The sequence below is a fragment of the Musca autumnalis genome, unplaced genomic scaffold, assembly GCF_047663935.1.
Source record: "Musca autumnalis isolate F117 unplaced genomic scaffold, ASM4766393v1 scaffold_3, whole genome shotgun sequence".
Lineage (NCBI taxonomy): Eukaryota > Metazoa > Arthropoda > Insecta > Diptera > Muscidae > Musca > Musca autumnalis.
Window position 1 is genome coordinate 86,945,477 of NW_027411866.1, and position 25,810 is coordinate 86,971,286.

Consider the following 25,810-nt stretch of genomic DNA (forward strand, 5'->3'; position numbering starts at 1 on the left):
CGGACTCGGCGATAAACAGTAGGCCCACATCATTGAGCTAACATGAATCGGGGTGCACTCATTGGTATGAGAGAAGTCTCCCTTGTCCTTGTTTGTGGAACAACTAAAAGAAGCAGTAATTTGACATTTGTAGTTCTTAGGGGTCCCAACACTTCTTCACCAAAAATCGTCAACATAGAACCGATACATATAACGGTACCTCCGGTTTTTCGGTACTTTGAAGATTTTAGCTAAAATTTTTAACCGAACTAGCTGTAATTTGCCATTTAACATTCTTAGGGACCACAACATTTCTTCGCCAAATATCTAGGCCCATGTTTAGGTATAGCCCCCATATAACGGTACCTCCCGATTTTCGGAATTTTGAGGGATTTATCTTTATTATTTGACTGAACTACCGGTAACTTGAAATTTGAGATTATCTGCAGTCGCGAAACTACTCCGCCAAAATTTGTCAACATAGTTCAATGTTATGGAATAGCCCCCATAAATGGTACCTCCAGATTTTCGGTATTTTGAAGGTTTAAGCTACATTTTTGACTGAACTACCAGTAAACTGACATTTGAGATTCCTTGCAGTCACGAAACTTCTCCACTAGAAATTGTCGACCTAAGTCCATGTTTATTTATAGAACCCATACAACGGTATCTCCAGATTTTAAGTAATTTCAGTATTTTAGTTACTATTGTTGACCAAACAACCTGTCATTGAGGTTTCCAGTCGCTTCTCAAAAAAAAAATCAGCAAGGTCAACGTTTTGGTATTGCCCTATAAAACGTTAGCCCCAAATTCAGGTTTTTTAGTTTTTCGTAAAAGTTCAGAATATTTCATGTTGGAGGGTATACAAATTTCGGTCCGGCCGAACTTTGTGCATTTTTACTTATTAACTTCGACATATGGTATAACACTTTCCAGGAGAATCGCCTTCTCTGATGCCTCTTTTGGTACTAAACTGTTCATAGAAGCTTTTTTATTTTAAGTGAGGAAGGAGTACCAGTTAGTGTCATCTTAAAAAGCCGAATGAGAGGAATTCCAATTCCTGTTGAAGGCAGACTTATAATCGTCAAAAATATGGTAAATGCCGATGAGTTTTTTCTAGACCTTCTGCAGCTTCTGCAGGATTTGCCGCGAAGTGAATGATGGATTTCCAAGTCTAATGCAACATTGGTATGCGCCAATTAGTATTTGATTCTAAATATGCCAGACACTTTTTATACGATGGCTACTACAAAATGTTCTGACTTAATAATGCAAACTCGAATATTTATCATTAAAAATAGTTTTATTGTTTTTTAAAGTATTCTGCAGCAGGACTTATGTATACACATTTGCAAGCGCTCAAACGTATTGTCGAAGCACTTTTTCCACTTCTATTGAGACACCCCCAAAAAAATGGTTTTTGTACCCTTCAACAGCATCTTCTAACGACCAAAATCGTTAACCACGCCTTTTTTCATGATGTGCTGGAATAAAATGAAGTCATTGGGTGTAAAGTCAGGGCTGTACAGCGGATGACCCATCAATTCTACGTTTTACCCCGCCAAACAGGCTCTGGTTTGATCTGATTTGTGATAGCTCACATTGTCATGGTGCACAACCATTCGTTTTTTCTTGTTCGTTTTTCGAATCTCTCCGAAGACTTCAGGCAAACAAATTGTGGTGTATCACACAGAATTAACCGTCCTACGTTGTTCAATGGAATAGTTGCCAGATGCCCTGATTTGACGAAAAAAGGCGAACATTTGCTTCAAAGTGCTTCTCCCATGAACAACTTTCGTTGCATTTGGCTTGTCTTCGAAGACCTACACGCTGTTATGTTCCGGACTCATACGCATAGATCCATGATTCGGCACCTGTGACGATCTTAACGTCTTTAGAATGCCGCGATCAAACTTTTCAATATTTGTTTGCACCAATCGACACTAGTCAACGGGATGCAACGAAAGCAAACCTGTTTTACGGAATATCGAATGTAAGCTGCTAGAAGAAATGGCAAATTGATTTTTTCAAGTCGCTGTAAACAATGCAACACATTTAAATAAATAAAACTGTACTGACAACGTTTGGACAAAAATATGCCAAACTTTCAAATGGAAATGTAAAATGGTGCCTGGTAACACGTGGTATTGCCTAGGTCAGACACTTATCACTAGCCCTCGTAGGCAATAGTGCACAAACTTATGTCCATGATGCAATGATGCCATGATCAGAACAAACTGCAGTTAACAATTATAATTGCAGCTTTCCGATGCCCAACTTTCATGTTGTGTCTGTTCTTGCTTTATTTGCTATGTTTATAATGTTTTCTTCTCGACCTTTGACACTACGAAGACTATCAGTCTCATTCCGTTGTCAGATGTTTCATTGTGGATACTAAATTTCCCTTTCTAATTTTGGAATTAAAGTCTCGTCGGACACCGATCATATGTTTTCTCTGAGCTTTTTGGTCTGTTCATCCTTCTCAATCCAGATACATTTACTTAGAGACTCTCCCCAGATTCGCACAATGTCCGCGACTACATATTTTATTTCACAGCTATCCCATATAGATACAACAATTTTCAATATCCGCAACCTGTGGACTCTTCCAATAGCATTTGAACATGCCTGTCGTAGTACTTTGACATTTCACATAAAAATATATCAGTTATAAAAGTATTAATCGTAAAAAAAACATAAGTATCCCTATCATTTGTTCCTTCTACTACTTAATGAAAATCCCCCACAGCAATGGAGCATTAATTCATATTTTCATACAATTGACGGTGAGTGAATGAAAAACAGCAACTGTTATCAAACAGTAGCATTGTTTTTGTAATCAGCCTAAAAGTATGCTATGCTTCATTACAATGTTTTCATTTATCCCAACTAACACTGGTGCATGTTATTATAGCCTTTGTTATGCTTTTCTTTATTTTTGCCTACTTGTCAGCTGATGAAATGGAAACATTTTATAAATTAAACATTGATATGTATGTATTTCTATGGTTTAATTACAAATATGTCTAGAGAGTAATTATTTTCTACAACCAAATGATAATAATAGGTCATTTATAATCATGATTACACCATCATTTGTTAGAAACTATTGGTAGTATTTATATAAATGATGACAGGCAATATTATTGTTATGGAATATTTGCAAAATATGTTTTGGAATTAGGAAACAATAAGGTCTGTCTGAGGCAAATATGTTGTTTCTATTGTCTACAGTGTTTGTAATTATATAAATATACGCAATTATACGTTTACTATCATAATTGTTTGGATTTTGTAAGTAGAGATGAAAACGGAAGTCAAACTTCTTTGAACTTCTTTCGTAGTCCCCACCACGAAATATTCTGAACTAATAAGAAATCATTAGTTTTTTATAACCAGTTCTGAGCACTGGAAATCCTAATTACCAATTACAGCAAATTTGGCCAAAAATGTAGATAAAAATTTTACAATACCTTATATTGGGTATGTATGTATGTATGTCCTATATCTACAAATTTATGGACATTACTTATACGGCCGCTAAAAATTTGAAAATACCTGAAACCGGGCGGCACTACAACATACCTATGCCCACAATTTTTGATGGACAAGGTTTTAATCCTTGGGAGCCATATATGCAAATGACATTCAATTAGAAAATATAGATAAAAACATAAAAAATCTGAAATCGGTGGTACTGTTATATGGGGGCCATACCAAAACATAGGCCTACATCCGCAATTTTTGTGGGGAAGTTTTGTTTAAATCACTATGAACCCTAATAGCCAAATGACATCCATATATCTTTAATCGAGCCGTCTCGTTATATAGGTGCTATTCCAAAACGTGCACCTAAACCTAAGACCACAATTTTAGGTAGATACGTTTCTTGGCCACTAGGAATTGCAATTATATAAGTATATTGGAGCTAAAAACATCAATACACCTGAAATTGGCTGCTACCGTTAAATGGGGCTATTCCAAAACATGTTCAAAATTTTAAGTGTAGAACTTTTTTGACCCCTTCGGACCTTAAATGTCATATTATAACCAATTTGGTCTGAAAATGTAGCTAAACATATAAAACTACCTGAAATCGGGAGGCACCGTTATACGGAGGTTATTCCAAAACATGCATTTATGTCCAAAATTTTTGGTAGATACATTTATGGTTCCTAAATTCGATCAGAAAATGTAGCGAAAAACGTCGAAATACCTGCAATGGAGAGGTTCCGTTATATGGGGGCTATTCCAAAATATAGACCTATGCCCATAGTACTTGGCAGATAACTTTTGTGACCACTGGGTACCACAAATGTGAAATTATAGGTAGTTCGGCCAAAATATGTAGCTTAAATCCTCAAACTACCGAAAATCGGGAGGTACATCTATATGGGGGCTGTAACAAAACATGACCCTATAATAGCAACTTTGGGTGGATATATTTTGTGATATATTTTGGAACCTCAAATGTCAACTTACAGGTAGTTTGGTCCTTAACCCTTCAAAATACCGAAAATCGGGAGGTATTGTTATATGGGAGCTATACCGAAACATGGGCCCATGTTGACAATTTTATTTTATTATTTATATTTTGTGACCACTGGGAACTTCAAATGTCAAATAACTGCTATTTCGGTTTAAAATTGTACCTTAAATCCTCAAAATACCGAATATCGGAGGGTACCGCCTTATGAGATCTATAACAAAACATGGATTTATTTTTGCAATTTTTGGTGAATATATTTTGGAACCTCAAATGTCAACTTACAGGTAGTTCGGTTAAAAATTGTACCTACACTCTTCAAAATACCGTAAATCTAGGGGTACTGTCAAATGGGGACTATACCAAAACAGGGAACTATATTGAAAATTTTAGTGGACAGGTTTTGTGACCGCTGGGAACATCAAATGACAAATTACAGCTAGATCGGTTAAAAATTGTTGCTAAAATTCTCAAAATACCGAAAACCGGGAGGTACCGTTATATGGGAGCTATAACCAAACATAAACGATATCTAATAAAAAAATAGACAAAAAAAATTGCACAATGGACTTGGATGCAATTTTCGCGATTTAATATTTTACGTAAATTTTTATTAATGATTGTACTCTTTGATTTTCTTGATTTTTTTGTATTAAACTACAATTAATTACAAAACTTCTGGTGGGATTCGAATAATTACTATTTTTACAGTGTTTTATTTAACTTGCTTTGGTATCTGTTTAGTTCAAATCTAGTAACTCATTTTGCACACATTTCAGATTTAGATGACAATACATGAATATGAAACCAAGACCAATATGGGTAAATTTTTTTCCTATAGCCTCCATATTGAAATATGAAAATGTTCCAACTTATCAGCATCCGAAGCACTCGATTTTATCCGTCGAGGTTGTTTGTGTCATAATATATCTTATTCTGAAGAAATATGACATAACTTCGCGACTTCAATGGATATTCTGAATTGTTTAAAATATCTGTCAATTTACGCTTTTACTTCGGTTTTTCACGGAATTCTTTATAGGTTTTCATTGGTGAAAAATGATTACAAAGCCCTGCTTTATCGACTGAAAGAAAATTCGGCGCTAATATCTCAACAATTCGTGAAAATAAAGTGACTGTTCTATCCTGATGACCAAAAATAAATGCCTATTTTTGGCAGCAAGAAAAATAAGAAACGTATTTTTTCTGTGATTGATACGGAACATCATAGGCTTTAAATCCCTACAAGATTAAAAACGAAGATTCATTCGTTTTCGGATAAATAAGCTAACATTAACAATAATTTAGGTGTTCTGTTCTAATGACGTGGAGTATAGGTTATGGGGTTCTAATGCCCGTAATTTCTAGCCCTAGGTAACCGGGTAGGTAACTACCTATTAGTTATCTTTACTTACGCGTTTGGTAATTTCTACGTGCCATTTACCGAGGCGTGTAAATTTTGAAAACATGTGGTAACATTGGTGACTTTCATTCATGATTTCGTAAAAACATTGCCACATATAAGTGTTTTACAATTTTTAACACATTGGTAACGATCAACCAGGCAAAATCCTTGGTGTAAGTAACACGGCCGTTTTCGACCCGGTAGCGTTACCTATGGATTGAAATTATGAAATTTTGGTTACACGGGGGATATCTATGAACTCATAGATAACTACGCGTAGAAATGACGGGCATAAGTGGTCAAAAAAATTGTATTTAATTTAAAAAATAATAAAAAAAATAAGTTACGGTTTTTTATTTATAAATGCACTAAAATCTAAATATAATTTTTCGCTTAGTATCAAGTAGTATATTTTTCTTCATGATGGAATCTCTCAAATAATTTAAATGCAATACAAATGGTAACAATTTTTTTTTTAAATTTCAATAAAATTTTTCTTTATACTAGTGTGAAACATTTGTTATTTGACCAGCATTGACCTTTATAACCATTTTTAATAAACCAAAAAAATAAAAAGTTGTATTTTAAAAACTTCTTGATTTTGCGATTTTAATTATCTATATCAGAACTAACCGTTATAACCATTTCTTAACCATTTAAACCAAAATTTATAGTCCTACCTCTTAAAATCAGCCAAAGCTTTTACTCAAAAGCTTTAGTTTGTGGAACCAAATATGCCGGTACACAAACGTGTAAATGCCAACACAAAAATGCCGGCTGTCGAGTGGAATGCAAAAAATAATACGAAAACTCTTTGTTTGTTCTATGTACTAAGTCAGCAACATAAAGAAACCATCTAATGGAAAACACTTGCAAAGATACGAAAGTACAGAATGATAATTAGGTGACTACGATTTTGGGAATGATGTGTTTCAGAGCGGAAAAAATGATCAAGGTTTGGCTATCCTAATAACTCGAACCGTAAAACTCTAAATTAATCGTAGGTAGTTAAATTTGGTGAATACTGAAAGATTTTCTTGTTTTTATTTTATCTGAGGATGTTATATTTCACCATAAACTAACCCCTAATATAGTCTTTTGTCAAAACAAATCTATATATATAAAAATGGTGTAAAAAATTTATAGTAATTCATAAAATGAGAACGGCTAGGCCGATTTCTGTAAAATTTTTTGTCAGTTATTCGTATTTTCGACGAGAAGGTCTTTACGGAAGAAAATTTTGGAAAATCTCTCTGGAAAAGTCGGAAAATTGGAAAAATCGAAATTTGAGTTTTTGTATGAAATTTTATTCCTTAATAGCGAGACGAAGTTCGCCGGGTCCGCTAGTAATTTATAAAATTCTATTTTTTTGCTATTCACAACTAAATTCGAACATTGGGTACATCTGCATTAGTCTATGTTAATAGTCCTAACCAGGATTTCGGAGTCGGAGTAGAGCAATTTTGCTGGAGTTGGAGTCTGAGTCGAAAAAAATAACTCGACTCCGACTCCGGGCAATTTTGTTCTAGAAGACCTGCTGGTCTGCTGGTCTCCATCTTGTCTTTTGTGAGAAATCATCCTTGTCTTCTATTAAAGAGGATCTTGGACTCCGTCGAAAGTCATTGTGGTCTCTTCGGATATCCTACTGATTACACGGTGACACCAAATGGAAGTAATGGTCTAGGGGTGAAAAATTGCCTTTGGGAATGGAAGCCAATATTGAGTATATTAAATAACCCAAAGGATCCCATAACTGATATTTCTGAGTTATAACGTAATGATTTTTTTATTGGTCCCAAATAGCACCTGAAGAAAATGATTTATAGCTTTGTTTGACGATATTGTTTCATCATTTTGAGATGACATGTTTTCAGTTAAATAGAATGAGGAATCTTTTTGTAGAATATTTTGGCCTTATAGCTCAGTCCCTTCCATGGTCGTTTTGTTCTTGAACTGAAAAAGAAAAACAAGACGGGATTTTCTAAATGAAACAATTTTACAAAAATGTTCCTCCGAGAATTTTATGTAGGTTCCAAAAAATCGATATTGTCACGTTTTCATTGTCCTTCAACAGTTTTACCCGTTCCTTTCTCAAAAAATCCGTATGTTAATGTATTTCGTACATTTCGTATAAGTTATTACCCATGTTTGAAATACGGACGTTTATTATGACTATGATTTTTTTACAACCTGATATTTCTGCATCATATTTTGAAGAGCTTTTACATAACATTAGATAAAATTTTTATTATAAGATGATTCCATAAAAATCTAGTTAGATGATCGTCGACGTCGATGATCAAAAACGTCAGTTTTTTTAAACCAAAATTTAAATTTTGACTTTTTTTTTTTGTCTGCCATTTCAGTAAAATCTAAAACTTGTTACAAAATGGATCGATTTGGAACTAGATTTGTATGTCCTTGATAAGCCCACAAAATATATGACAAACGGTTTATAAGTTTTCGAGCTAGAGTTGGCACCACAAAACGTTTTTATAAGAACAGGTTTTCGTAGACGGCGATTTGTCAAGAAACTTCGCATATATTTTTCACCAAAAAAATTCAGAAAGCATATTAAGTTATACTCTTTCAAATGAAGAAAAAATCCACCAAAAAAAGTTTCGTAGTTTCGTAAGTGGTTTTCAACTGGGGTCATCATTAAGGCTCTAGAAGCACTGCACAATTTTGGCTTACATCCATTTTAAAACCTGGTCATGAATTGCTTATAATTTTGAAGGCTTGCAGTTTTTTAATTGTATTGCCCTTCATTTTCACATATTTTGGAGGCGTAAAGATTTTCGCACGGGGAAAAGTTCCTTCCAGAATATACTCGGGAAAAAAGGTAAAACTGACAAAAACTTTCTAAGTTGTATTTTGTTGCTATTTTTAAATATAGGATTCAGTAAAAATGTAAATATGAATGTTTATGAATTTTGAGTAGAAATGAACATTCTAAAGGGGAGTACACACTAACAGTCAAAACTGACAGTCAACGTACTTTAAGGACAATTTTCAGGCAAATAACAACTTTTATTTAGCTAAAAACGTTTGAAATACAATATTTACGGTGTTATTTAGATATTATAAAAGAAATTTTTCAATTAGGCTTTGATATTCACGAAATAGACCTCGATGACTGTCAGTTTTGCTTGTCAATGTGTACTATACTTAAAGAATATGTTAGGAAAAACAAGCATATTACATTTGTCCATTATTTTTCATTTATTGTGATAGGAATTCACCCTCGGAGTCGACTCGGAGTCAAAGCCGGAGTCGTGAAAAAGGCCTGGAGTCGGAGTCGAGCTATTTTTGGCCCTGGTCCTAACTAGACTAGAAGCAAAACATTTGTTTGGTCAGTTTTTCTATTAGAATAAATAAAGCCTATTTTTCTATGCCCAGAAGAAACTGAAAACGAAAGTGAAACTTTCAAACTCATTTTTAAGAGCAATATAAATAAGATATCAAAAACCAATTTTTTGTTTTCTTTTGTATATGTTTTCTTGACACCTCATAACACTTCATTTGTAATGGTTAAACACGAGTTCTTATAACAAGCCACACTTATGCGATTAACACTTATAAAATCACGTCTAATGTACAGTACGAATGTTAAAGGCTTTAAAAGTTTCATTCAAACCTTTTTTAATTTCAGATTTATTAAACCGATGATTCATCGTTTATTCTACGATTATCTGTTTATCTTTGCGGTGATCTGTGGTTTAGCATGGGGTTGCGGTTCTTCATTCCACTGGGTCAATTTTGTTTTCTATTCAAAAGTTCACTGCACCAATAGCTCAGTTCGCAACAAAATCGATATATACGAACAACTACTCAACAGAACTTCCTTTTATAGACAAACAATAGCTTTCTACTTTCGTTCTGTCATAGAATCAACCATACTGGCAGAGATAGCAAAAGATCATATCAAATTCTCATATCCGCGATTAAATTGAATTCTCCACATTCATAGCCACAGCAAATGTGTGTACAAAGTGGATACAAATGATTTCAATCGATTGAAACCCCAATAAAAAAACACACATACAACAGTATGAGCGGCAACTATAACAACAATGACATGTGTTTTACCATTTGCTGGAATGTCTAGGGTATCCCAATCATGCACAGCTTTTAGCTGATTGTTATGGTGAAATTAAGATGATTACGATGAAGAAAATAATGCTAACATTGTTAAGCTAAATGTTTTTTTATTATGTGGATACCATACGGGGTGTGATGGGTTTAAGTAATTTCCTTGAATAAATCGAGCAGCCAATAAATTACGACAGTTGGCGATTTGTTTTGAAAAATATACTTATTATTCTCGGAACTGGTATGCCTAAATGCAACATTCTGCAAAGTTCATGGCAATCTGGTCTCCAAAAAATCACTTAGTTCTTAGGACTGCAATAAGATAAATAATGCTATACTAGTCCAACACTAGGAATATTAAGATTGTTTAATTCAAGATCGACTTTAATTATCATAAGGATTGATTACAATCCTGCCTGTACTCGTACTAGTTCATCCTTCCTGGCAAACAAATCAAGATTATTTTAAAACGCTGCCTGTTCATTTTGTTTTTTGCATCATCACCATTAAATTTATCCGTTTCAATTAAACACCCTTAGGCTGTCTCAACGTGTTTGTTGTTTATTTTCTGTGAAAAGGCTTGACGAAGACGCGTCACAATTTCTTTGAAATATTTCATTTTTTATATCTGACAGATATTGAATAAATTCAAATAAACAAAATGCAAGAAAAACAACAAATAAACAAGTAGAAAAGCTTAGTACATATCGACACCTCCAAATAATAGTATGCTAAGTCTAAAAAGTGAGTTTTGCAGGAGAAGCTCTCAAAGTTTGGAAATTTTTTTGAACTTCAGTACTATGCTAAGTCAATATTTGTTTATAACTTCTGTTCGGATTGACCGATCATTACCAAAATTAGACAGAATTTAAGTTAAAGGACGTTCGACACCTCCAAATAATAGTTTGCTAATTCTGAAAAGCGAGTTTTGCAGGACAAGCTCTAAAAGTTTGGAAATTTCTTTGACCTTCAGTACTATGCTAATTACATATTTGTTTATAACTTCTGTTCAGATTGTCCGATCATTACCAAAATTTGACAGAATTTAAGTTAAAGGACGTTAAATATAAAAATGTAAAGAACTTCAAAACATGCTAAGTCGACTTAGCATACTATTGTTTGGAGGCGTCGATATGTCGAACATATCGAGAACTGAACTTGGGCCATGACAATGGGCTTGGAGTCTACCCCGAGAAGGTGGAACTCGTACTATTCACCAGAATAAATTCCGAATTCCAGCCACCAGTTTTGGACGGAGTTGAATTGGAACTTTTTAAGGAAGCGAAATACCTCGACACAATCTTGGACATGAAAAAGGAATACTGAGAAGCCGGGGCAGAATGGTCTTATTGTAATCTATTTTTGCAAGAACTCCTTTGGTAAAAGTTGGCAACTCGGACCACAATCCACACACTGACTTTATGTAACCGTGGTTCTGGCTATGAAGGAATTGTCTGGTGATACGTATTTTGAATCAAATTTGGTTACCGGAGCAATCAAAAGCACTTCTCAGAATTTTTTTAACGAGATCCTGCATCCCGAACCCCTAAGTTTTAGGCTAAAAATCGTGCGGGTTTCAAATTTCGGAAATGCGATGGTTTTAAACTAAATTGAATCAGACGACAAGAATCGCGTATGCGATTATATATCTACTTCTTCAAGTTTGACTCACTTTCAATAATTTGTCCAAGCAAAGACGTTTGGGCCAAAGGTCTTTCACCTCTGGAAGGTATACGAGATCCAGGAAAGCACTGGTATCTACGAAAATCCATTTTTTAAACACTCACTTAAGCTTAGTGATAACTGAAGAATTGGTTAAAGCAATAGAATTGGTTAAAGAAGTTGCAATCAGCCTTTAGGACCGGTGACTATATACATATGTATATCGTAGTAATATAATGCGAAATGAATTAGCAAACGAACTAATTCGAAGCGGCCCTATGTAGGTCTATCAATGTAACAATTAGTCCACCAATGTGCTACTACATTGGCAAACTTAGTGAGATCTACTTTGAGAAGGCATACCACAGATTGACCTGCGTTCATTCATTTTAGGAAAGGTACCTCACTCAATAAGTTAGTGAAGAAAATAAATATGGCACTTATTACAGTTTTACGGGGTCTATACAAGATTGTTCACAATTTTACATGGGGAATATATCTGACAACTGGAGGTACACTTATTTATATGGGGAAGGAGGACCTATATCGACAGTTTTTTGTGAAGAGTTTTTCTGACCAATAGAACCTTATAAATGTATTCCTTAAATCGGGCAATTTTAATATCATCAATCATTAGGCAAGCGATCAGAATGTGCCTCATCAAAATAATGCTTTGGACGAAACACACCTGTTCCTCCGAAAATCTCTTCTACGTATGTACCGAATTTTTCTAAACTTTGCAACTCGTTCGAATATATGTAATATCAGTACACTAATTTAAGTACCTCTCCGTACAAAACATCAACATGTTCCCCTAAAATTATTGATCTAAACTTTACGCATCGTATTACTTCTTCGGGAGATTTGTAAATCAGGTTCGAATATAGATTATATCTGTCCACTTCTTCCCGTACCTCCCACAGACAGTATTTTCCAGAGAAGTGCAATTAAAGATCACCTCTCGGATAGTTTTGAAATTTTTACTACAGTTAGTCCTCACGGACTAATACAATGGCTTAATTTTATCGATTTCAAGCCCATACATCCTGAGGTATGTAACTAACTATCCTAAAACTGATAAATCTATGGCCACCAACTAATATTGGTATTGTGTAGGGATAGGTAAGTCGACTTTCGATTAATCGAATAGTCGACTTTATGTAATCAAAAGTCTAAAAATCGTAGCCGAATTTTAACTGGAGGAAAATTGCATAATCGAATATTTTGTGATCGATTTTGCCTTTAGTTTTTAGTTGACTTTGGCGATTCTACAGTTTTCTAATAGCTACAAAGTCATTTGTGCAAAGGATCTAAAGACAACACGAAAATCGACAAATAGGCGATTATAATCGATTTTCTGTCTTTATTGAAAAGTCGAAAGTCGAGTATTAGGACAATTGAAATAATCGCCAGACCGAAAATCGCATTTTTAGTTATAGACCAAAATCGAAAAGTCGAAAAATCGATTATTGCTTTTCATTACCTATCCCTAGTAGTGTGCACGATGTAGCGGTTTACTCCTTCCAATACCTCCCCCAGAAAAGTTCAAATATTTTGGTCTAAACTTTGCACATCACGCACATCACTGGTTCCGGCACTCTTCCCAAAGGTCAATGGAATATATTTCTGGTATCCAACCGAATTATCTGAAAATTGGTATATCGGCACCAATTATTTATAACACTTATGGACAGTAAATCTATTGGCATGAATCCACATTTCGACGCCTCCAAACAATAGTATGCTAAGTCGACTTAGCATGTTTTCAAGTTCTTTACATTTTTATACTTAACGTCCTTTAACTTCAATTCTGTCAAATTTTGGTAATAATCGGACAATCCGAACAGAAGTTATAAACAAATATTTACTTAGCATAGTACTGAAGGTCAAAGAAATTTCCAAACTTTTAGAGCTTATCCTGCAAAACTCACTATTCAGAATTAACAAACTATTATTTGGAGGTGTCGAACGTCCTTTAACTTAAATTCTGTCAAATTTTGGTAATGATCGGTCAATCCGAACAGAAGTTATAAACAAATATTGACTTAGCATAGTACTGAAGTTCAAAAAAATTATCACACTTTGAGAGCTTCTCCTGCAAAACTCACTTTTTAGACTTAGCATACTATTATTTGGAGGTGACGATTTATTCGGAACGTCAACAATTGTAAAGTTAAAAGCTTCAAAGCTTCAAAAAAGCCGTATGTAAATAGTTACGAACGTATGGTCGAACATAGTTAGGTCGACTTAGACCTTTTCTCTGATCCAGAATATAAAACAAAGTGAATATAACCCCGGTTCTGCGATGCAGAGTATAAAATACGAAGACTTTATTTCGATATTTGCTATTAAATTCCAATTTAAAATTAATATCAAAATAAATAGTACCCGGAGAGAAAATAAATAGCATGAATCGCCACTGGTCAAGTGTAACTGAACTACTGGGCCATTAAATACATTTAAACGATTATTTATTTTATCAAAATTGTTTATGAGCTTTTAATGAAAGAGCGAGTATCTAAAACGAAATAAATAACCAAAGCAAAGATAATGCCATACAAAACTTCCAATTTTCTATGACCTATATCGACGCCAGTCACATAAAAAAACGTTATAAATAATAAAATGGTATCGCACCAAAAACAAAAAAGATGACACAATTTTTTTCAAATTTGTATACTATTTAATGTTGTTCCAAGCCATTAAAAAAGCTATTGGTATGTCCGACTGGGTGTCAGCAATGCACACCCACTTCCAACTTAAAATTGAGACAAGACTAAGAATAAAAAATAAGAACAAAACATTCAAACCGAAAAAAACTGAAAATCGTACAGCAACAACACATGTTGCACATATTCTGGGGCATGTTTTCTTTCATATTTCTTTCTTTCGTTCATTGAATATTGCAACAAACGTTGCTGCTGATGACATGTAAGAGATGAAGACAACGATGATAGTGGCGTTGGTATGCATGCAAAAAAGAGGAAATCAACAAAAGTTGTGTTTTTTTTGCTCTACTCTAAATTGTTGGCTGAAGTTTTACTGGGTGCATTTATGAAATTGTGTCTTGTGTGTCACGATGAAGAAATCCCAATTTGCTAAAATCGAAACAAACCACACACAAAGACTAAAAGAAAATGTAATTAACCCCAGTGAACTTTGCCAAGCAACTCGCATTATGATCGAAAGTCATTAATGGCATACGATAACAGACTGCTGCTACATTCATTCCCCCCCTATTGCTAAAGTAAAACTTCACAAAGCCAGGCGAAGAAATGAAGAAACAGATACACATAAAATCAAATTAAAACTTTGGAAATCGCTACTACTTTGTGTTTCTTCGAACCGTTATTGATGCAGTATGGTCAGTTAAGCACTTCAGCACATATAGGCAACTTAATATGGAACATTCTCTAAAGCCGTTCCATTAGGATTTGATTGCTTAGATGGTCGTTTGTTTCGCTTAAGCATATGTTTGCTCAAAGCACTTTTACTTTTGCTGACAACTTCGTGGCCGTGGTATTGATGAAATATTTTAACCGTGCTTCTGTTTACAAGTTATAATGGGTTAAAAGCTCTAACTCCACTTCTGTTTATAAACGACAAGCTAATAATCTAATAACTGTTTTTATATTAACAATGTTTTAATCGTTATTAACACTGTCGAAGTAGCAGAAAAACACTACTATCTGATATGAGATATTTAAAATAACACTGGTTTAAAAACAAGTAAAAAAGCCTGGCCGAACTTTTTATACTCTCCACCATAAAATATTCTGAACTAAAACGGAATAAATAAATATTTGTCCACAAATTTTAAGCGGAGATATTTTGTGTCCACTGATACTTAAATAAGGTAAAAAAGCGTAAAAAATGTATTCAATCGGTCGGGAACCTTATATGTTGCTATATCAAGGTATGGACCTATGTTTTTGGTGGAGAAGTGTTGTGCCCTCTGGGAACCTCAAATGTCAAATTGCAGATACTTGGGTCAAAAATTGTAATTAAAATCAAAAAAAACCAAAACATGGACCTATGTTCATAATTTATATAGGGGGCTATACAAAAACATGGACCTATGTTGATAGTTTTTGCTGGAGATGTTGTGTGACCACTGCGAACCTCAAATGTCGACTTACAAATAGTTCGGTCGGTTGTTGATAAAATCTTAAAAATACCGAAAATCGGAAGATATCGTTATATGGGGGCTATAGCAAAAAAAATTACCTATATCGGCAGTTTTTGGTGGAGATGTTTTGTGACCAATGAGAACCTCAAGCGTCAAATTACAGGTAGTTCGGTTAAAAATTGTAGCTAAAATCCTCAAACTACCGAAAATCGGGAGGTATAGCTATATGGGGGCTATACAAAAGCATGGACCTATGTTTAAAGTTTTTGTTGCAGATCTTTTGTGATCACTAGGAACCTCAACTGTTAAATTACAGGTAGTTCGGCAAAAAATTTTAGCTAAAATCCTCAAACTACCGAAAATCGGGAGGTACCGCTATATGGGGGCTATACCAAAACATGGACCTATGTTTAAAGTTTTTGGTGGAGATCTTTTGTGATCACTAGGAACCTCAAATGTTAAATTACTGGTAGTTCGGCCAAAAATTTTAGCAAAAATCCTCAAAATACCGAAAATCGGAAGGTAACGTTATTTGGGGCTATACCAAAACATGGACCTATGTTGGCAGTTTTTAGTGGATATATTTTGTGGGCACTGGGAAACTAAAAACGTGAAATTACAGGTAGTTCGGTCAACAAATGTAGCTAAAATCCCCAACTTACCGAACCGCTATATGGGGGCTATACCAAAAAGTGGTCCGATATAGCCCATCTTTGAACTTCACCTGCCTATGGAAAAATGGCACTCGCTCTAGCTCAATTATTGCGAACGTTAGAGAGATTACAATAGACTGACAGACGGACATGGCTAGATCGTCTTGGAATTTTATCCTGATGAAAAATATATATACCTTATATGGTCGCAAATGATTAGTTCGATGTGTTACAAACAGAAAAACAAACCTACCCTTCATACTATGGTGGAGGGTATAAAAATTGCCCGTTGTTTTTTAAGCCAAAAATTTAAATTTTGAGTTTTTTGGTCAAGCACTTGAGTAAAATTTAATATTTAAAAAAAAATCGATCGATAAAGGACTAGATCTTTACGTTCTAAATAAACCCACAGCTAGAATTGGCGAGCTAGAGTTGGCAACGCAAAATGCTTTTACAAAAAAAGGTTTTGTGGATGGCCATTTGCCACAAAACCACATAATATTTTTCAACAAAAAAATTCAGACACTAGATTCAGACGTGCTCTTTCAGATGAAAAACAAGTAAAAAAGTATCAGTCGGATTTGCCGACAGAGATATACCCTCAGCCTGTGTATATTGAAACAATTTTTTCCCAAAATACGTATGTATTTAGGGCGTTTAAACCGACAAAAATGTTGATTAGGATTAAAGATCAAAAGTTTTGCGGAGGAGATACTGAAAGGAATGGATCTACATTGACCGTTATGGAAGTGGATCTCCAGCCACAATATATGGTGCCATAGGGAGGTTTTACACTCTTCGGGCTGTGTGCTCAAGAAGTATGGACTTGCCCCTAAAAAAACTTTTACCATCGTAATTGATGCAGCTTATGCAAGTTGCTTCAACAAAAATCAAAGTGCTTCGATTGCAGGTCTTAAAGTGAACTTATCCAAAATTTTGTGTGGGAGGTACCGGACGGAGTGGATAAATGTAGTACATTTTCGAACCTGACCTATACCTGGTAGATATATTAGGATGTGTAAAGTATGGACCAAATCGGTCACTCCCATCAAGAGGTATCGTGCGCACAAATTTTCAGAAAAATTTTGAACTTTTGTGGGGGAGGTACCTGAAGGAGTGGACCGATATGGCTTATCTTCAAACTTAAACCATGTTTGGACAAAATATTACTAAAGCCAAATTTTGGACCGAATCGGCAGACCGTTCGATAGTTATATTGCGCTCCAACCACCTCACACTGTGTCATAAGGTTTTTTTGCAACTTTCAGGCTATTATCTCAGGAAGTATGGACTTGCCCCTGATAAAACTTGTACCGTCGTATAGAGGGCAGTGAATACAAGTTGCAAAGCGATTCGAGAGATGGCTCTAAACTCCCTCACTCCCTTCAAGAGTTATCGTGCGCACAAACTTTCCGAACATTTTCGAACTTTTGTGGGGAAGGTACCGGAAGGAGTGGACCGATGTAGCTTATCTTCGAACTTAAACTAAGTTTGGGCAAAATATTACGAAAGTCAAAATTTGAACCGAATCGGTTCATCCGTTCAAGAGGTATATTGCGCTCCAGCCAGCAGGACAGACAGACAGACGGACGGACATGGCTAGATCGACTCCAAATTGTCTGAAACACATTTCGTCCAAACATACTTGGGGTCTAAAACCATTATTTCGATGAGGCACATTTTCATGGTATCAAAGTGTATAAAAAATCAACCAAAAAAGTTTGGTAGTTTTCTTAGAAATTTTTCCTGAAAAATTACATCATCAGGACAAGCTGTGGATATCTCATATTTTATGTCAAAATGCAAAAGACGACTACGGCTATCTTCCAGTGAAAATAAAGACGTCAAATGGGCCGTGATATCCAAGATTTTGGCGAGGTCTTGAAAGTTGCATGAGAAATTCTAGACTTGCGTTAAAACATTTTATATAATTTGCACTAGAAATCCATAATCTTCCCTTACAGTTCCAACTTCCAAACCCTACACACCAACAGTGTCATAATACGAAGTTTTAGAATTCCAGCTCTATCCTTTCATCCAATACCAAATTGTATCAAATTTAGTACCATTTAGTGGTTTTGGCGACCTCCTTATCGCAACGCTACACATAAACAGTGACCCTAATACCAAATTCCAAAATATCAACTCAATACTTTCATCCAATACCAAATTTGGTACCATTTGGCACTTTTCGTACTCGTTTAGGACTTATCTTCAAAACCTCCTCCACATGTATGAAGGATAAATATGAATTTCCAAAACCTCCTCCGTAATTTTCCCACCGTACGCAGCAACTGTAATCCTAATATCAAATTTTTGAATTCCAGCTCTACCCGTTTACTGAATATCTAAACTTACCAAAATAGTACCATTTATTACTATTCGTACACATGAGTAGAAATGTTCAAAACTACCTCTTTATCTCCACCTTTCCCATCAACAGTGACCTCATATAACAATAAAATTCCACCTTCCATCCGTTTATTCAAATCCAAATTTAGTACCATTTATTTTTTATCATACACATAAGAACAAATTTCCAAAAACACCTCCATTTATCAACACTTATTCTCAAACTTGATTTTCATTCCAAATTTCAAAACTTTTGCATTATCTGTTCACATAATATCAAATGGTACAAATGCCAGTGCATTTTAGGCCCCTTTTTCAAGTTTTAGCTTAATCCGCTTTTTAATACAGAGGGTAAATTTTTTAGTACCTTTTGGTAGTTTTTGTACCCTTGCAATACGAATTTCCAAAAACCCAGGTTTATTTCACCGCTACACACAAACAGTAAACCACATTCCAAATTTTAAGGTTGTAGCTTTACCCGATTACCATTTTTATACCCTAAGCTACTGATACGAAGAAAATGTCCTCATCAAAATAATGATTTTAGACCGCAAGTATGTTCGGACGAAATCCGTTTCAGACAATTTGGAGTCAGTTCAGCCATGTTCGTCCGATTGTCTGACCGGATGAATCGATTTAGTCCAAAATTTGGTTCTTGTATATTGCAAACTTAATTCATATTGGAAGATGGGTCACTTTCTTGGGTACCTCCCTCACAAAAGTTCAAAATGTTTCGCTGAAATTATACTCAAAATAACTTTCGAAGGGAGAACGCGACTTGGTTTAAACTTTCCACATCATAATATTTTTTGCAGACAATAGATCAGGTTCGAATATGGACTGTATGGTTGAGGGTTAAATTTTGTTCGGGGTAAGTCTATATTTTTTGAGATAATGTCCCAAAAGCTCTGAATAACTCTGCTGGTCCCAACAGTAATGATTGATGAGCACGAAAACGTACGAATTGAGTATTCAATTTAGCCGAAACTCATCGTAAATTTAAAAATTATTTATTTAAATAGGGGGGTTGGCGTTTTTTATTTGGGATGACATAATCCCATAGTCGTTGTTTTTATATTTTATTAAAACAAGTTTAACCTTTTCTCCCTAATAAATTAAAGTTGTTTTAATAAAATATTAAAACAACGACTATGGGATTAAGCCTGACTATTTTAAAAAACAAAATATTTACATGACAAACTGTATTTATAAATATGTTTTCCCATGAGAAACAGGAGCAAAAAATGTACATTCAAATTCTTATTCCCTAGGACAGGGTCAGGCACCATACTTTTCTATTGCATACTTTACGGGGTGTCGCTGTGTGAGTGCATGCTTTTTCAATGGGTTGAATTGTGTGTGCGGAGAGAGCAACGTTAAATAAGCGCACACGGGCGCCTAATCGCCTGACGCTGCCCTAGGATGACTGTGTTGTGGATGACACAATAGTTCGCTTTGTTAATTTACTGACCTTACCATTGGCTTAAATAATTAGCTGTTAATTTAAAAGTACTTAGGGTAGGTCCTTCATACATTTTATGTCAATTTTATGTATGAACACAAACTATTTAGTTAACTATATCCATACAACAACTAGTTGAGATCATATTTGAATACTGGGCATATTTTTAATTTAGTTAAACTGGAATATAAGCATTTGGTGCTTGCGAAAAATGCGTAAAATGCATTAAATGTTTATAGGAAAAAAGCATTTGTATCTGTCCATTTATGAAAATATAAACAAATTTGTGGAACGTACATTCATTTTTTATTAATGAAATGATGCAAAACATGTACATATAAGTCCAATGTATGTTACAAAAGTCGTGGATAGTTCTACGAGTTTGTGTACAGTATCGGCCAAAACTAAAGCAACCCCTTAGTACATTTTTTTAAATGAAAATTTATTTAAGAAAACCAAGTATTAAATTTTATTTGTATTTTTCTTTTTATTTATTTAAACAAGCACACCTTTTTGGCATAGAGGATATTAAATTATTTCCGGCGAAATAATTCATTTTCGGAAAATGAATCTCAAATCCTCAAAATAATAAAAATGGCGAAGTACCGTTATATGGGGGCTATACCTAAACGTGGACCCAGGTCCACAATTTTTTGTGGAAAAGTTTTGTGACCCCTAGGAACCCTAACCACCAATAACAGCTAGTTTAGTAGGAAAGGAAAAGGATTCAGACCAAATGGGCAACGGTTAAATCCTAAATATTGCAAAGGCACAGTAAAGCATGGAGGCGGAACATAATGGTCTGGAATTTTTTCTCGGGTCAAGGGATTGGACCAATTCATAAAATTATTCCATTAATTTAATATGGATCGTTTCAAATATCGTTACGTATTAAAGGCCCGATGTTGCCTTATGCCGAAAAATAGATGCCATTTAGATGGACATTCCAGGAAGATAACGAACCTGAACATGTATCGGAAGTGGTTAAGGAGTAATTCCAAAACAATTCGATAGAAGTTCTCTATTGGCTTGCCCAGTCCCCTGATTATAGCTCTCGATTGGCACTTCTGGGAGATCGTTAACTCACAAATCAACCGAAAAAAATTGCAAAACCAAAGAAGATTTAATTGAAACCCCAAAAATATCCTCGGAAGCAATATCGCCTGCAATAAATAAAAAGAAAAATACAAATAAAAATAACAACTTCGTTTCTTAAAAAAATGTTCATTTAAAAAAAAAATGTACTTAGGGGGTGTTTTATTTTTGCCCGATACTCTATGTAGACCGAATCACTTAGGTTTATCTACTGTAGTATCTGTAACATGCGAAATGATCTCGAGATGTTGTCCTGGCTTCATTGGTGGGTCTGTTATCGTTGACATACAAATATTATTGGGCTGCATTATTTGATATGAGAAGTGTGGTAAATAGTTTCTAATATGAAAAATTCCCAACTGAAATAATGTAAATGTTATAATAGTCTTCACATACAATAATAATTTCTTAATTCAGAGAGATATATTTTTATAGCCTCAGTATTTATGCTAACGATGGTATATACACTTTTATACGGGTAAAATGTGCCTCATCGAAATAATGGTTTTAGACCCCAATTATGTTTGGACGAAATCCTTTTCAGGTAATTTGGAGTCGATTTAGCAATGTCCGTCCGTCTGTCTGTCTGGCTGGTACGCACGATAACTCTTGAACGGATTAACCGAACAGGTCAAAAATTAAGCTTTCGTAATATTTTGTCCAAACTTAGTTTAAGTTCGAAGATGGGTTATATCGGCCCACGCCTTCCGGTACCTCCCACACAAAAGTTCGAAAATGTTAGAAAAATTTGTGCTATCAATAACTCTTGAAGTGAGCAACCTATTTGGTCCATACATTGCACATAGAAAAGTTCAGTTTAGTACTCCTTTGGGTGCCTCCCACACAAAATTTCGGATAAGTTCACTTTAAGACCTGCTCTAGAATCCATTTGACTTTTGTTGAAGCAACTTGAATTCGCTGCCTCAATTACGACGGTAAAATTTTTTCCAAGGGCAAGTCCATACTTCTTGAGAAATTAGCCCGAAAGGTGTAAAAAACCCCTAGGGCACCATATGTAGGGGCTGGAGAGCACGATAACTTTCGAACTGATCAACCGATTTGGTCCAAAATTTGGCTTTCGTCAATTTTAGTTTCAGTTCGATGATGCACGATGCGATGTCCACAGCTTCAAAAACCTCACCCCAAAAATTAAAAAATGTCACTCAGCGTGTAACATCGCTATATCTGTTTAAGGGAACAACCGATTTGGTCCAAACTTTGGATCTCCCAATATTTTGTCCATATTCGAAAACGGCCCATATTGGTCCTCTCCTTAGGGTACCTCTCCCACAAACGTTCAACATTTGTGTCTAGATGTAGTTTAGGGTCTGTTGGAAGATCCTTTGAAAATGTATACCAATGCTGTTTGTTGTGGTCCTGCTTACAGCGATATTATGTTTTCCGTGGACAAGTTCATGCTCTCTGGCATACTGGTCTAAAAGTTATACGATGACCCACTGAAATGACTAGTGGGCGCGATATCTATCGAAAATATATGGACCCCAAAATAAGATCCACTGCCATAATGAACCAAGTCGGTCCATTTCTTTAAGTACATCCTCCCTAACATTTTTTAATTTTAATAGCAAACATCTGATTAAAATTTTTTTCTATAGGTTCGCTTATTCTTTCAAATCAGAATACACAATTTGTATATTTGTGTGTATTGTTTTGAAAAATATGACAAAATATTTTAAAAATATTAAAATTCAGTTGGAATGAAAATTGTTATTATAACATTTATTGATGAATTTCATATCAACATTGTGATGAAACAAACTTTTCAACATAAGCAGAAGCTGACGCTGTAAAGAAAACTTGGCCTCCCTCGCGTTTTTTTCGCGTTTTAAACAAATAAACAGTACAGCTTGTTGCATATTTATTTCAGTATACATATGTATCTGACAGAATAAGCAAATACACTCAGGCCTTGTTTTTCAAAATTTTTTCGAATCTGCCCTACCGTCTAGATTATTGTACCATGCTTTAATCCTAATCCACATTTTTGTCGGCAAGTTCAAATGTCCAAAAAGGGCTACAAAATTCTGAAAAGACCCTAAATACATTCGATCTGTCCGTAGATGAAAGTTGAAATTCACATAGGCTGAGGGTATATCCCTGTCGGCAAAGCCGACTGATACTTTTTTACTCGTTTAAATAATTTTAAACCATGCTATAATAATATGATACTTAAAACTTTTATCGCATGCAAGAAATATTGTGGAACCACTACGAGAATGTATATTTTTACAGTTAATATCTTAATATCTTTGGAATGTCAAAGTATATCAACTTGAAATCCACACGCGTATGAGAGGAGAATATACGAAACAAAACAAAACGAAGAACAGGAAGATGAATAACATAAAGAAAAACAAAATAAAATCAAAACAAAAAAGATGAAAACAAAAATAGAATAAGAAGCAAGACAGCAGAACAAGAAGAATTCAACCACCATGTGAGTGAGCAAATCTAAATTAAGACTCTCAGAGAATTTTTTGAAGTTTATGGTGTATTGGTTATGCTTGTGCTGGTGGTGGTGGGAGACGGAAAAGGAAACGCCAACATACCACACACAATCATTGTTTGTGGCAATGCAGACAGAGGTTGTTGTTGCTGGCGTTAGAGTGGGTAACAAATGCAGCAGCAGCAACAACAGTGTGTCATGTCCAATATGCCGCATTTTGTGGCAAGTTGGATTCTGGAGTTTTCGTTAATTTGCAAAAGTTTGTTCTCTCTTTGGCATGTGGGGAGAGTAAATCTGAAAACTTGGATATGTGGAACTTAATTGATAAACGGAATCCAAATAGGCGAGTAAAGCTATGCCAAGAGAGCCATGTTGGCTCATTCGTGTTTTTGTAGCAGACGTGTACGGGTCGTCTTGTCGCATAATTTTCTTAACGCGCGGTTGGTATTTCCTCTTGTGGAGTTGGAAATAAAATAATTTAAAATTAATATCTGTCGGGCAAATGCTTGTTGGGAAAAATGAAAAATTTCCAATAAATATTCCAATTCTAAATTGAAAAATCTAACTGAAACAAGTGAAGTGAGTAAAAAATTACCTCCGTCATTTTGGCCGATTAAAGAAAATGCAAAGATAACTTGAATTGAATTTGCAAAAATAAAAGTGCTGAAATTTCCAAAAAGAAGAAATTGCAAATTTCAAGAATATTGAAGTGAAGAGCCTGGCCTTGTATTCTACTTCTACACAACGCAAAAAATCAAAAGAGAGTTTAAAAACCACAAATATTCAAAATAAATAAAAAGTATTCGAGGAAAACAAAAAAAAAATAAATAAATTAAAATTGTGAGATTCTGTGCTAGTGTGTGTGCCAAAACAAAAAGCAGCAAAAGCAACTAAATGCCATAAAAAACCAAAACAAATAAAAAATTTTATACAATTTTTTCACTGCAGAGTTGAATGTGAGTAACAAAAATAATAATAACAACAACAAAAAACAAACAACCAGCTTTGCTGGGTTGTATTGCAATGCCACTGAATAATACCAATGTAGGTGTGAGTGTGAGTACGACGAACATGTGTGTGAGTTTGGCTGGTTGGTTGGTTTGTTTTTGAACAACGACGTCTGCCAAACAAACAATTAAATTCAACACAACAACATCAACAAAAAGCTCCACAATATAGTGGCCAGTGGGCCCGTGTTGCTGTTTTCGTTAGTGATTCGATACGAGTTGTATTTCAATTCACCAGATACATTATTGTTTTTGTTGTAATGCAGTAGCTGGCAGCATTATTTGTTTATTTGCCTTGCTGCCTGTCGTTGACGCTGTCGATAGTGGTCGTTCGGTAGTCTTTAAATTGCGTAAAAACTTCATTTGAATGGGACAGAAAAAAACTTAATTGAAATATTATTTAAAGATTGAACAAGTCGTTCTTCTTGTAAACAATTGCATATTGCGAAAGCTTTAAATTAATAGAGACAATTTTTTTATTTCAAAACTTAATTGTTCTGTGTTATAAATTTTCCTTTAATTATTACAATTATCTTTTATTTTATTTTTTGTCACAAAAAAGAACAACAATAAATATCTTAGAATGCTTTGAAAAAATCGTTCACGCTCTGAAAAATTCGTTTCTTGGAAACTTAACAAATGAATTGCAAAATATAAATAAAAAACATGAAACCTGTAAAATAGCAATACAGCGACCGATACAACGGGAAAGACCATAACAAAACAAACTGCAAAAACATGAAATGAGTCATTGAACTAGGCGAACGACGAACTGACTGATCATCATGGTGTGCCGGCCATACATTTTGAAATATACCAATATTTTTGCAACATGGAATGAATGAACACTAAAAGTTTAATAAATTTCTGATGAAAAAGGCACCATTATTTAAATGGCGAACTTGTAAAACATACAGAAAATATACATAATTATACTACTATTTTGAACATGCAAAATCGTTTATTTAAAACAAAATACAGTGCAAGCTTAAATTTCTGGACTCTCCCAAACCTTTTAAAA

The 25,810-nt window shown here is 34.6% G+C and overlaps 1 protein-coding gene across 15 annotated transcripts in view; it reads left to right on the forward strand.

The window, feature by feature from the left end:
* The window catches only part of spri (Src homology 2 domain-containing protein sprint), a 613,225-nt gene that overhangs the window by 370,058 nt on the left and 217,357 nt on the right, over positions 1-25,810 (forward strand). The window contains exon 1 of one of the 15 annotated variants that reach the window (XM_073972436.1): positions 23,460-24,738. The exons of the other annotated variants lie outside the window; for them this stretch is intronic. The gene's annotated coding sequence lies outside the window, so the exon portion shown is untranslated. Of the gene's footprint in view, positions 1-23,459; positions 24,739-25,810 lie in introns of those variants that run through there. 15 annotated transcript variants of the gene reach the window in all.